Raw genomic sequence first — 13808 nt, 5'->3', positions numbered from 1 at the left:
CCTCCACTTGGTTACACTGCACAGAGCTCCAATTTAAGTTTCATTTGGGTTAACCAGGGTCCTATTTTTAAACTCAAAAGAGGCCACAAAGGGTAAAACAGATCGCACCCTCTCGCACCTGGAGAATGGCTGCTGGGCTGAGGGAAGACGGGTTTGATTTGATGTGGGAAATCATGCTAAAACTATGGTCCAAGAAAAGGCAGTTAGGACTGGAGCTGGAAGTAGGGGTGCAAAGGGCATAGGTGGGAGGGAGGTCTGATGGGAGAGGAGAGTGACGGCTGAGGGGGATGGGAGTGGGGCTGTTTTGTGCCTATGTGGCAACCTTGCCTAGGGCAAGTGCTGACACAGACCATTCCAGACAGATGAAATCGCTCCTATTTTTAAAGTCCTCCAGACAAGGAGCTGCCACGGAACTTTTATTATGAAGAAAAAAATTTCTAAAGAGAGAGGGATGACAGCAATACTTTTTCTAACACCAACGAAACATTTCTGTCATGAGATCTAAATTCCGTCATAGACTCCAGTTTCTTTGCAAACAGTTTTAAAAGCTTGAGATAGTCTCTTTGTTCCTCCCTCTCTCCCTCCCCCACCACCTCCATTTTTATTCTGATTTTCCATCAGAACACCTACTCCCTATCAACACTACCACACTCTCTAACACATTTTTATCCACGTGTGTTTACATACTTAAATGCTTCAGTAGTCATACAAAAATAGAAAAGCCATTCATAGGAGAGTTTCAAATAAAGCTTTCTTTCGCCCCTTCCATAAGATATCCTATCATGTTTATTACCATAATCCACTGATTCTTGAGTCCCTCTAAATATTGCCAAATGATTTTTGAAGTCTTTGGCATTTTTGCATTTGGACTCTGGACGCTCCTGTGGCTCAAACACTCCACCCCCATCTGGGGACGGGCATTTCCCTTCTTAGTGTACGTTGAAATTGGCCAGCCCTGTGGAATGTGTTACATAATAGGTAGGATTTTTGGTTCTGTCTCAACATTCAGCTTTTAATTTTTTTTCTGCACCTAACAGTGCAATTCTTAAACATTTGTGTTCTGATTTTTTTCTCACAATATCTGCTCTTAGACGACTTTCTTATTTTCTCCTTTAGAACTTCTGAGGTGCTGCCTGCTCTTGTTTAAGTTGGCACATTGGCACATTATAGCATTCTAATCAAGCTCCTTTGTAGATTTAGAGTCTCTGACATCATTCAGTCCCCTTACTCCAGAAACTGAGGCTCCAAGTCGTGGTTCTTCTTTTGACCTCAACTCCCTTGGATAACAGTAAGGCACTGCCTACCTTCTAAACAGAACTTTTAATTTTGATGTACCAAAGGTAAGTAAGTACTCTGCCTCTGGGCTACATCCCTAGTCCTTGTATTATCTTAAGCAAATGTTTCAGGACTTGGTTATATAATGTCCAATTTACTGGGTCGTATCCACTGGCACTGATTCCTGGAGGCTCCAAACTCATGGTTTCATGGAAGTGGCAACATTTTAAATGCTTAGTTCTAAAGTCAATGTTACTCAATTTTCTGTGTACCAGGTTGTTAAAATGCTTATCTATTGCAATGGTTCTCTCTTCACTTCCTGAGTAGATAAATTGGGGCAAGTCATGTAGTCCATGGATTTATATACCCATTCTAGGGACCTGAAGACATGTTTGAATATCTAGCTTTAAGCACTGTGTCTGGAAAAATAGACATTCAATAAGCGTTTACCGGGTAACTAGATTATTTGGCCCAGACTTTTAACTGGATTTGCATACGTTAGCAAGATAATCCTCTCACAAGAAACAAAACAAACAATGTATGGTTTTAGGAAATGAGCGAACCTTTCTGAGCCTCACTCTACTATTCCACGAAATGGAGATGATAACAATTAAATTGTCTCAAAGGCCTATTATGGGGGCTAAGCAAGCTAATTCACAATTAGATCTCAGTCTAGTGCCCAGCACAACATAACATACAAGCATGTATAGAAGGTGTAGATAACCAGTAGTTTAATATGTTGAAATGACTCTGGAACGCTATACACCAAACTTTAACAGAATTTTTATACTTGTAGAGGGAGTAGAAGTGGGGTTGTCTTTTTGGTTTTGCTCTGAATATGACTGAATATTTTTAAATAGGCAAGGCCAGCAAAAATTCTCTTGACCAAATTTTACTTAACAATACAGACCATGTTTACCTTCCCTATTTAAAACAATGATGCATGTCATGCTAAAAGAAACGCTCACAGCTAGAAGGTCACTCTAATATGAATGTGTATGCTGCCATACAGCAATAGAGTTGTATGCTTATCAGTAATTATTTTATTCAGCACAATTTGGACAGTTTGACTTGTTACTATACTTGGATGATTTAACTAAATTATATGCATATAGTAATTATTATGAACAGTAAAGAGTCATTTCTATAAAAGTTAAAGCAACCCTTATATAGATTACATAGGGAGGAACCCCATGTGCTGTAAAATTTGTTTGGACATGAAAGCATTAAAATAGGAGGGAAGAAAAGTCATCAAAAGCTGACATAGTTCTGTCCTCAATGTTGTTATCCAAACATGAACATTCTATTGTCATATTAAATAAAGCAATATTGGAAATGGTCAATTTGTGTGATTGATAGGAAAAAGGACAATGGAGAATAATCTGAAGTTTATACCCAACAAAAGTCTTTGACCTTATGGTAAATTATTGTAATTAACTATAAATGTATGATATATGAAAATATATTATAAGATATATTATAAGATAAATATATAACAATGTAATGTATAATTTGTTAAAATATATTTAAGTTATTGGTGTGTATATGTATATAATGCATTACTGATCTCTGCTTCAGCAAAATTTTTCAGCTAACAGGCTAACTTTAGAAAAGATTAAGTAAGGGATTCTCACATATCCCCACTGAGTGCATATTTTAATAATTTAATTATATATAGAGTATATAATTAAGCTTTTAGAAAATGATAGATTGGAATAAAATAACATATTAACACAGCATAATAAGTTATTTTTACATTTTATATTTTCTAGAGATTTCAATAGATGTAATCAAAGTTAAAAAGCATAATATTACATGAAGTATGTTATAGATATTTTGCCTTCTATTGTTGAATCTAGCATTCAAAATTTTTTTTCTTTAGGATATTGTTCTTGATATCATAAGCGATAATTACTTCATTCTACTTTATGCTAACACCCACTTTTAATCTCAAAATATGACTGCCTTTTGTGTGTTGTGTTGGGTCTTACAAAATATTACAGCTGGGAAACTCAAACAGTGGAAAATAACTTTCTCATAGTTCTAAAACCTAACTCTCTAATGTAAGGGTGCTGGCACAATCACATCCTGGTAAGAGTACCTTCTCACCAACTCTTCACATGTTGAGGAAGAGGGAAAAGAAGAGAGACCAAGGTGAAGATTTCTCCTCTATTGTTTATAACGACCACTAAGAGCCACACCTTTATGATCTCAATTTTATCTTCTAAAAGCTTTGTCTTTTTATATAGTCACATCATAAACGAGAATTTCAACATATGAATTTTGCAAGGATATAGTCAGTCAATAGCTATGATGATAATCCACTTTAGTTATGTGTGTTTGTGTGTGTGTGTGTGTGTGTGTGTGTGTGCATGCACATGATATACATGTGGAGGGGGTACATATGCCCCAGCATATGTTTGGAGATGAGAAAACAATGTTTGTAGAGTTTTTTCTCTCTTCATATTTACGTAGTTAATGAGGATGGAAATCAGTTTGCCAGGATTGTATGGCTAGCACCTTTGCCCACTGAACCATCTCACTGCCCCACTAAGTTACCATATTTGTTCTTTATCATTTTAGCTTCGTTTGTGCTTGTTTGGAGAAATTGTCTACCTAGATAGCCCAGGCATATGTTGAACCCACAATATTCTGTCTCAGTTTCCAGAGGGGCTGGCTAGGATTATGGGGGTGTGCCACTGCACCAAACTCCATTCTTTACTTCTTCCAAATGCTTCACGCACTCTGAAACAATGAGAACTTGTAAGTGGTTTGAAAAGAATGCACCTACAGAGAGCTCAAGAGGATTAACAAGCATGTGAAGAGCAGTCACAAGGCACAGGGGAGTTCACTACATCATGGTGACTAAGAATGTGACTTTTTGCAACCCTGACACACCTGAGTCTTGTTCTGACTCTTCCCCTGGGAGAGAGGTGATCTCAGGCTGCCCGCTTTGTCTATCCTGAGCTTCAGTTTCCTTCACTGGAAAATGAGATGATCGAAAGCAAGACACAAATGACCAGTTACTATAGAAGTCCATTAATTTGAAACATCTAGAATCAGCAAATCTATAGAGACAGAAAACAAATTCAGGATTTTCAGAGGCTGGGGGCCAGGAGAGATGAATGAACAGTGACTCTTAGTTTGTATAAGAGTTTGGAGTGATTGAAATGTCTTAGGATTAAATAGGATTTGACAATTGTGCAAAATAGAGAACTATTACAGACCACTTATTTGTATATTTTAAAATTAGAAATTTTCTAGTATTTTAATTGCATCCCAGCTTCAAGGGAAGGAGAATTTTAATGAACAGCTTATGAGAATATTTTTCTGAAGTTCTTTATATGGTACCTGGATCAGAGAAGATTGAAGTAAGTACTGACTATTTGTATAGTGACCACATAATGTATCAACCATACTTGGGTACTTTTAAGGTTGACAGGGGCCACTAACAATAACTACGGTTTCACAATAGGTACAACCCAGGACTGTTCTGGACAAACTTTGCTGTGTGGTCACATAGCTCTTAGCATTTGGATAGCTTACAAGGTATCTTTCCATGAAGGCGTATTTTTGTGTGTGTGTGTGTGTGTGTGTGTGTGTTCTATCAAAATCTGGATCATTAGAGCTCACATTAATGATTATTAGGTTACCACTAATAGCAATAAATGCCTACTGGTCATTCTCACATTGCTAGTTGAATGAATGATCTTTTGGTCATTTTAGCCCTGTGATTTCATTTCTATATGTAAAGCCTATAATGATGAGAGTGGACAATTGCATCACCAGTCTTAACCTTGTCCTTTACTTTAACACTACAAATGCCCACCTCACCTTCCTTTAGCACATTCTTCTGTTATTTATTCTCTTCTCTGAGTTCTTTGGGTTCACATGTTTTTTCCCTCCACCCATATTTTTATCCACTTGCCTCTGTCATTCTGTCCATAACTTTACCCACTGTGACCTTTTCCATCTTCCTTTCAGTTCAGTACACATTGTTGAGACCCTTCTCTGTGCAAGGTGTTTTCCTACTGTGTGTGAGACTGATGTGAGTAAGACCCGATGTGAGTACCATGAAGGAACACATAGAGTGGCAGGCAATGGAGTCACACTGATACTTAAATCACAGCAGCAAGAAGGGCCATGTGCCTTTGTGCTGGGTCATTATGAGATCTCATCTAAAGTTCACCTATCCACCCAGAAAATGGGATAGTAGGTAGCACAAGAGACCTCTGGCAGAAGAGACACCCAATGCAACCAGGCATGAAGGAAGAACTGGAAAAAACAAAACAAAACAAAATAAAGAAAGGCTCAGAAATGGAAATACTAGAAAATTTTATCTATAACCTACCAAGAATTTTGCTATTGTTAGGGGAAAATGTGAGATTTGATAGTATGTTTCCCAGTAAATGAAGCTAAGCCTCCAAATGTGGGCCCCAGAGAGGCATGACTGATTTTAAATAAGATACTGACATAATCAAAGTCTGATTTTAGAAACGCAAGGCAGAAAGTAGAGCACTATGAATTTCATGCTAATCCATTGGGGGAGGTCTCATTCAAAAATAAAAAGGGTTTGATTCAGTTGCTGCGCTGAAGTCTGAGCACCTGAGTTTCTCACTGCTCATGCCCCCCACCCCCATGGAAGAAATGCTGATGATTAAGACTACTTTGAGCAACAAAGGTGAAAGGGATGAATAAAAGATGGGGAAAACAGGGAGCAAGAAGAAACTTTAGGGTACTGTCATGGATGTGGAAGTGAAGATGATAGAAGTGAAGGAAGGCCATAGACATGACAATGGGGAAGGAGCAAAGAGTCTAGTTACTGTAGGCATTCTCTTTGCAGGCTCTAGAGTCTTGCCTCCTACTAAGGTGTGTGCAGACACCTCCACTTTAAGGTCTACTGGGTTTTTCTTTTTAGGTCACACTTTGAAGTCTACTGGGGTTTTCTTTTCATTTTCTAAGCTGCTTTTTTTTTTTTTTTTTTTTTAAAAAATCCTATGTGTGAGTTTGTGTTGTTTGTATGTGATGCATAGGTGCTTGTATCCATGTCCCTCCTTTGACACTCCCTATTTCCACTAGCCTGAAAAGAAAAGCAACCTTTGCCATATCTTACGCCCTCTGCTGGCATAGTGACAAAACAGCCAAACGTCTCCTTTATTCCCTCAGCTCTTAAAGGAACCAACTCCACCTGCCGTTTTCTTTCCTGTTTCCTGGGGTGGAATTCAGAGCTTTGTTTGGTACCACTTTTTCAACTGACTCCTATTCACCTCCCTGGAACTGCTCCACAATCAGTTGTCTCCAAAGCAACAGCAAGCATTCCATCCTCATTGAGCTTAGTCTCTCCTAAAGAGAAGATTTCTCATTGCTTAGACTTTACTGACCTAGGAATCCAAGGACTCTTTGAAGATTAAACTCCGGCACTATTCTTAAAAACTACATTTACTTTTCATCAAAAATACAAATACTCTGGGCCCACCTAGATGGCTGAGCTGATAAAGGCACTTGTTACTAAACCTTGGTGGCCTGAGCTGGCTCTCTGGGACCAACGTGGTGAAAGACTGAACAAACTCCCTTGAGCTGTTTTGTACCATGGCATGCACACACACATACATGCTCTCCCCTCTCCTCTCTCTGTCTCTCTCACACACAATAAATAAATGAATTAGTTAATTAATAAATTAATAATATTTTTCAAGATTTAGAGAAGCAGAATAGGCAGCCAGATATTAAAAATATATATATATTCTGAAACAGCAAAAGGTGTGGCATGCATTACGATTATCAAATGCAACGTATTTTCTAAGAATTCAATGGGAAATGGGAGGAGAAACCACACCGTGGAAGCTGCCTAGAGATGTAGACAAGGTGAATTCTTTAGGTCATGACAGAAAAGCTTCACCCTTCTGGGGGTTAACTCATGTTAAGAAGAGAGCTATCAGAGCCTGGAGCGGCTCATTAGCAGGCAGAAGCAGCTCTTTCTAAAATGGAACTTTCCTTAGCAGTCAATCTTGTCCTTCAGCATTTGGTGGAGAGCAAGGTGCTGGTGCCCATAAAACAACAAAGACGAAGTAGGAAGTCCACAGAGGCCCTTTCCCCAGAACCCACTGGACTCAGTCATAAACCTTGGAGGGAAGCAGTTTAACTGGGTCTTTAAGATTCCCTCATGGGGGTAAGCAGAGGGAGGAATTCTCAGAGTTGTGCACGTGTGAAATTCACACCAAGTTACAACCACTTTTCATTTGGTTTCGGGAGAAACACAAAGCTGTTCAAAGTGCTGCATGTGTGAAAGATGGGAGCCTTCAAATTGCCTGGGATTAAATGCTCTGGAAGAGTTCCGGCCGTGTGCCTTTGAGTGTCCTAGGGGGTCCAGGAGACTCAGTTGAACAGCTGCCTGTCACCCCTTTTGCCCTTGGCCATATTGGTGCTGAGGGAAAGCAGATTGCAAAGAGAATTCTGGAATTACATAGCATAGTATCTGATAGGTGAGACTTTCTGGCTGACATCTTTTGAAAGCTACAAGGAAATGAGAATGCATCATTGCCTGAGGCTTTATGGAGGCCTGGCCGTGACCTGGGCAGGGGGCATCTGATTTAAATTGCCAGATTAGTTGTATAGAGTTAAAATGACTCTCACTGCTCAGTCACCCTTTATACTTAAGAGAAAAAAAAAAAAAGGAAAAAATAACCCACAAGATTACCACCTTAATAGTATCCATGCCTCCACTCCTGGGACACTGAAATTATCATGCTTGTACTGGAAAGACTGTTGCAAAGTGACAGGCTAATAACAGCATTCTCAAGACAGAGCTCCCAAGTCTTCTCAAAATTACTAACTACCCTGGATAATTAAAACAATTATAATTGTTTGTTTCCATGAAGTGCTTAGCACTAAATCCATGCGCTGTTCATGAGGCACACGCAGATTCCAAATGGTTGTTCGAGTTTTCTTCTAAACTCGAAATCAATTCTGTCAAGTAATATGATACAACAGGACGAAACAGAAGCCATTTGAAACCCCACACCCCAAACCTTCATTGTAAGAGGGTGGAAGAAACCTGCCTGAGGGCTCTCAGAAAGTGACTGAGTAGCCCACCTAAAGAATGGGACCTCAGACTTCCAGCCTTCGGTAATATGCTCATCTCAAGTCTCAGAGCTATCCTTTAAAATAAAGGGGAAAGCTCAGCTGAGCTTATAAAAAGATAAGAAACAAGCAGCTCCCTTTTTCAGTGGTTGCTGGGGCTAGGAGCCAGGGTCTCATGAACGTGCTTTGCTATCGAGCTATCTGAGCATCCCAAAACCTCACTGTCATTTCTCTGAGTCACTCCTACATGTTCAGTCTGGCTCCCTGACAAAAATCATCCTTTCGCACTACTAGACTGTACAGCTGACTCTCCTTTCTTTTCTCCTGCTTATAACTCTGATGCCTCTCCTTTTCCATAACACCCCTCTTCATTTGGCCCTGTTTCTGATCTCTTCTACCCTGAAATCAACATTGCTCCATTTGTCTGAATGGCCCAGCTGGACTGTGAGCCAAGTGGAAGCCACTCTGTTCTGCAGCCTGTGAATTCTGAAAGAGCCCCATCCCTAACATATTAGGGGTGCTAAGGAAAATCCCTCCCCTTCTCTTCTCTGTGGTGTGTGTGTGTGTGTGTGTGTGTGTGTGTGTGTGTGTGTGTGTATGAGAGAGACAGAAAGAGAAACAGAGACAGAGGGGGAGGGAGGGAAGGAGGAAGAAGGGTGAGAGAAGGACAGGGAGAGGAAGAGGGAGAGGGGAAGGGATGGAAGGAAGGAGGGAGAAGAGAGGAGGAAAGGAGGAAGGCAGGGAGAGAGAGGGACAGGGAGAGGAAGAGAGAGGAATGGGAAGACAGTGAGGGAGTGAGAGGGGGGAAAGAGAGAGAGAGAGAATTTATGAACTTTGGATAAAGTGTGAGTCCAGGCTGACCTTGAACTCAAAATTCTTCTCCATCCTCCTCAATAAAAGCAGTAGAATGAGGGTGAGGGGATCATGGTTGAATTTTACATTTTTCTTTGTGCTTACTCAAAGTTTGTAATATTTTGTGATTTTATTAGCTTCTATTTCTTCTGGAAACTGAATATGAAATTCTTTTAATTATGAAAATCTCCTTCAAGAGATTCTGCAAAGTGCAATGACCAATCAGACAAACTATTATGCTCTTTCTGTGACAGTCTGTCTCATTCCTTCATTCTTTCAACACCCTCTCATTAGCCAGGTGTGTTTGCTTGTTGACAACTGAGGACTACACTAAGGGATCAGTTTTATCCTGGAGCAGGAAGCCCCTGCCCCTGTCTTACTTGGACTCTTTCCAAGTACCACATTCACAGGAATCCTTTAAGGCCTGTTGGTTCACTTTTGCACTATGATTCACCTATTTGAGTTCCTGACGCCAGTGCATCTAGGCTCTTCCTATGCATTTGGATGTTTGACACTTGCTTGGACCTAATACAACAGCTACTGAAAATCCAGTGATCTCTGCTTGACTCCTTACTGTAGGTGCTTTTTAAAATAAAGACTGCTAAACCTGGGGCAGGGCAGTGTAATGTATTTACTCCAGGGCCTGTCGGCAACTTCCTGCTTCTTTCCTTGTAGCTCAAAATGACCTGTAACCACCCAAATCCTGACTCACATATTTGAGAGTCTTGAAATAATCCAGACTCTACAACCAAAGCCTAAGGGTGACACATTCCTCCCAGTCTGGATCTGGTCCCATTACAGTTGACCTTTGCCACTTCCCATCTCAAGAATATGTCAATGAGGCAGCTCTGCTGGGACGGTGTATATCTGAAGGCAAAGCTGCTGTCTAGAATTCTCTAGCCATACCCAGGTGCAAGTGAGAAGGGAGAGAAAGCAAGAGAAGGGAAGAGTAAAAGAGCAAGAATGAAGGGGAGTGGCCAACAGGTCACTAAGTACCTGGCCCATATGTTGTCATAGGATGCAGCACAGGATGCAGGTACTGACATAGGATGTTGTCAGGATCCTAAACATCCCGAAGAGAAGGCAGTTGAATTGCCTACACAGCATAACAACAGTCATGTCCATAACATTTTTTAATTCATATATTTCCTTTAAATACTACACATACAAAAATCCAATATACAAGAAAGAGAAAGCATGATTTAACTTGCAAAATGTGAAATTGTGGGGAACCTGAGAAGAATGTATATGTTATGAGCAATGGTCAGTGGAAAATTTGACCCCAATAGATGCTAACCTTTGGGTCTTAAAATTAGTTAACCATTCCCAATTCACACTTTCCCCTATATGTTTCTCTTTTGATTTCTTAGGTGGAATTATCCGTGTAGAAGCATCTGGTTAAGCTGACTCATTGCTATTTATAAATCAAAGCCAAAGATATTTCTCTTTTCTGAATGTGAAATTTGACATTAGCAACTCCACATTGTTTCAAATGCAGAAATGTGTTCTGGGTAGCATCCACACAAAGACTCAGGGGCCTTTGTGGATTGTGAGAGTCAGGCTGACTTCTCTCCTTTATTGTTCTCTGCAAGTGCCTGAGGCAGGGTGCTTATCAGTTCTGGTATCTCCATTTCAAAAGAGTCAGTGAAGGCTGACTGAAACCACACAGTTGCACATCTGCGTAGAAAAAAAGTTACTCTACTACATGAGATATGTGTGCTACATCCTTCCTGTCTGAAGAGTTTGCCTCCTAAGAGCAGCAAACTGGTATTTTTATCAGCTAACTAGCCCATTTGAGAAGGGATTAGCTGTTAAGCAGCTGAGAGAAAGAAAAAACTTCTCTCATACATTTGTAATTATTGAACATCTACTACATCCCAGATTAAGCACTAATAAATTCAACATGCATCCTGTGCCTTCACAGAATTAACAGACATTAATCACTCTGCCTGGACTTAACCTTACACACTGAGACTCCCACCCTCATACCCCCAAAATCACCTTTTTTTTGTATCCTTCTGTAATACTCGGATGCCACATACATTTCTGATCTCTCTGGACTGTCTTCATTGTTCATCTGTCCTATGAAAGTTCCCTAAGAGTTCACAGAAGACTGCTTCCTCAAGTCAATTTCCCCTACTACCATTCTCTGCAACGAAGACAGCTAACTCCTTCACAGTGACTCTAAAAAGACAAGCCTTAAAGTGGTAAAATGTAGTCAGGCAGGGTGGCACACGCCTTTAATCCCAGGAATAGGGAGGCAAAAACAGGCAGGTCTCTGAATTTGAGACCATCCTGGTTTACACAGTTCCAGGACAGCCAAAGCTACACAGAGAGAATCCCTGTCTCAAAACAAAACCAAAACCAAAACCAACCAAACAAAAAGAATTGGTAAAGTGGTCTTATTTACAAGATCTTCACCTAGTGACAGTTTTAGTACTAGAGACTGAACTCAGGGCCTTACACATGTCTGGCAGGCACTCTATGACTGAGCTATATTGCCAGTACTTTTTAAATTTGAGGTTTAGGCAAGATCTTGCTAATTTGCTTAAGTTGCCCTTGAACTGATTCTGCGCTCTTAGGCAGCCCTTGACTCATGACTCATGACCCTTGACTCATGCTCAAGGTCTGCAACCTTGAGCATGTGGCTTTTGCTCTCCTCCTAGCTACTCATCGGTTAAGCAGGAGTGTTTCTACCACCTACTTTACTGTTGTTTTCAATAAAGGCATATGTGTAGAATTTCTAGCCTAATGACTCGAACACAGGAAACATTATTTTAACATATACTAGCTACTATCATCATAATAATTTAGGTTGGAAAAAAGTTGGGGGGGGTCATTGTGGGCTAGTGAGTTCATATTTAGGGGGAGGTGCCTGGAACATCTACAGGGCACATAGCTTTGCTGTAAGCAGCTTTACCACTTTAGGAGGAACTATTTGGAGGCTTATGCAGAAAAAAAACTTATCCTGCAACTGTTTTAAATTTATTATTTGTAAGTGAACAAGTAAAGATTATACATATTTATCATACACAACATGGCATTTAAAAATGTGTATATACTGTGGAATGATTAATTTGAGCTAATTAACATATGCCTTACCTCACATATTTATCATTGGGACAGCTTTTTTAAATGAAGTTTCCCTTGTTTTCATTCTGGTTTTTGGCCTTCTTCCAAAGCAATGTGCTCTTATTAAAAATATCAAGGTATCAGGTATAATGGTGCAAACTTGGGTATCCGACACTATTAGTCTCAACCATTTAGGAGGTCTCAAGTACTTCAGAGGCTCACTTGAGTCTGAGGGTTCCAGGTAACTCTGGCAGCACAGTAAGGTATTATCTCAAAAACAACTGGATAAAATAAGCCTGGAATGAACTGGGATATGCTAATGCCATCTAGAGTCTCAGTGCTTGAAATGTGGAAACAGGAGCATCTAGAGTTCAAGACCTACCTCCATTAGATAGGCAGTTCCTTGAGCTTAAAGATAACCTGGTCTACATATGACCCTGTCTCAAAAAGAAGTGAGATAAAAATAAACAGAAAAGAAGAAATTACGTACTCACATTCTCCTTAGAGTCAGCCAATCTAAGGGACTTACAGTAAAGCTTCTTTTTTTAAAGATGTGTTTATTTATTATGTATACAGTGTTCTCTCTGCATCCACAACTGCAGGCCAGAAGAGGACATCAGATCTCATTATAGATGGCTATGAGCCACCATGCAGTTGCTGGGAATTGAATTCAGGACCTTTGGAAGAGCAGACAGTGTTCTTAACCTTTGAGCCATCTCTCAAGTCCATAGAAAAGCTTTTTAAATAATACTCAATATATGTCACTTAATTCTTCAGTGACAAACTTTTTCAAAGCATACTATTGTACCATGAATGCCATAGGAAACAACCTTGCTGACCGTGTAAACTGTCTTCTCTTCGCAACTGCAAATAAAATTAAGAGAAATATTTTTAGTTGTGAGCTCAATGAACCTTGGAGGAGGAAGGATTGAAGCAGCCGGAGAGGTCAAGGACACCACAGGAAAACCTACAGAATCAACTAACATGGGCCCGTAGAGACTTATAGAGACTGAACCACCAAACAGAGAGCATGCAGTCTTCATGTGGGTCTCCCTAACAGCAGGAACAAGGGCTGTCTCTGACTCAGTTGCCTGCTCCTGGATCGTTTTCCCCTAACTGGACCACCTTGTCTAGCTTCAATAGAAGAAGAAGAAGCACCTGGTGTTGGGATCAGTAAGCAGGCACTTCTACAGGCAGCCCCAAGGGACCTGACAGACCAGTTATCAGACATTTGTGAAGACACCCAGACCACCTACTGACCACCTGGAACTACCTGTGCATGCCCTGGGTCACCCTATAAGAGAATTGGAGCCCTCCCCTTGCTCTCTCTCTTACTCTCTTCTCTTCTCTTTCTCTCCTCCTCTCTCTCTCTACAACCCCCCTTCCCCTAATAAACTTCCCACGTGGAACCGATCTCGTAGTGTGATTTGTGAACCCGCGTGTAACCTCCACAGGCGCACGTTTCTCTACATTCCTACGTTTCCCAACATTGGTGCGTTGGTTTCCTAACACCTGGTCCTGCTGCAGAT

General features: G+C 40.4%; 1 protein-coding gene and 1 long non-coding RNA gene across 4 annotated transcripts in view; one reads left to right on the top strand and one right to left on the bottom strand.

Moving 5' to 3' along the window:
- Positions 1-13808, bottom strand: part of Frmd7 (FERM domain containing 7) — a 55864-nt gene that overhangs the window by 29734 nt on the left and 12322 nt on the right. The gene's annotated exons all lie outside the window — the stretch shown is intronic.
- On the top strand, positions 964-13688 carry LOC132649841 (uncharacterized). Of its 2 annotated transcripts, none has more exons than XR_009588347.1 (2): positions 964-1340; positions 12882-13688. It is a non-coding gene; the product is annotated as an uncharacterized LOC132649841 (long non-coding RNA). The 2 variants fall into 2 exon arrangements; XR_009588348.1 differs by having other exon boundaries at positions 12856-13688.

This window comes from Meriones unguiculatus, chromosome X (assembly GCF_030254825.1).
Source record: "Meriones unguiculatus strain TT.TT164.6M chromosome X, Bangor_MerUng_6.1, whole genome shotgun sequence".
Classification (NCBI taxonomy): domain Eukaryota; kingdom Metazoa; phylum Chordata; class Mammalia; order Rodentia; family Muridae; genus Meriones; species Meriones unguiculatus.
This window is presented reverse-complemented; position numbering and strand designations above follow the sequence as displayed.